Raw genomic sequence first — 961 nt, forward strand, 5'->3', positions numbered from 1 at the left:
CAAGCTGCCGCATACATCTCTGAGCATCTCTGTCCCTCTTTCTTAATTTTATGTGTTGCCGTTTAATTCTTGTTGTTGTTTACTGTTATGTGTGAATAGTTTCTTTTTTGTTGTAGGTTAGGGTTGCGGTGTGTAAGGATTATGTGTTCATAAATTATTTTTGCAATTATGGGTTTGATAATTCGGTTTGAATGAATAATGTCTAATGCCTTAAATCTTGTCGCCCACCTGATTTATTGATTCTAGAATTTAATTTGCATAGAAATATGAAATTAAATTCAGAAAATATTCATTCGAATAGATGGTTCTCACATCGGAAGATGGTTATACTATCTAGAAATTGTGATAGAAAATTTAATGCTCTAAGAAGTTTTTAATCTGTTTGGAATCGAGAGATCGGTAGATTAAACTTCTAGGAAGTGAAGTGAGACTCGGAAGAGTAATCATGTACGATAAGAACTTGAGTTTCCCGATTAAAAACCCTAGGTTGCCGAATTATATTTGTAGAAACGATCCTTACACATCCCATAAATCCCGAAACATACAACGTTTTAATTAAATTGTTTTAGAAATATTATTTGCGTTTACTTTAATTTTTATTTACATTTAATCACCGATCACCAACCAATTTATCGTCCCGACCAAAATCGAGTAGAACCTATAATTGTATCGTTAATGTCTATGTGTCCCTGTGTTCGACCCTAGATACTGCAATCGACCCGTGCACTTGCGGTAATTATATCTAGGAAATTAAACGAGATTTGATTACACCGTTGCCGGGGACGCAAAACGGCTTTAGCGATACGATTAGGAAACTGTTCGGTTTAGGTCATTTTTTTCTCTCTTTTCTTCTTTTGTTCAATTTGATCTTCATTGTTTCTCGTTGTTGCTCTGTCCGTTTTGTACGCAGGATTTCTCCAGTGTATGACAAGGAGTGCTGGGTCAGAAAATCTAGTTCCTT

The sequence above is a fragment of the Tarenaya hassleriana genome, unplaced genomic scaffold (assembly GCF_000463585.1).
Source record: "Tarenaya hassleriana unplaced genomic scaffold, ASM46358v1 Cleome24, whole genome shotgun sequence".
NCBI lineage: Eukaryota > Viridiplantae > Streptophyta > Magnoliopsida > Brassicales > Cleomaceae > Tarenaya > Tarenaya hassleriana.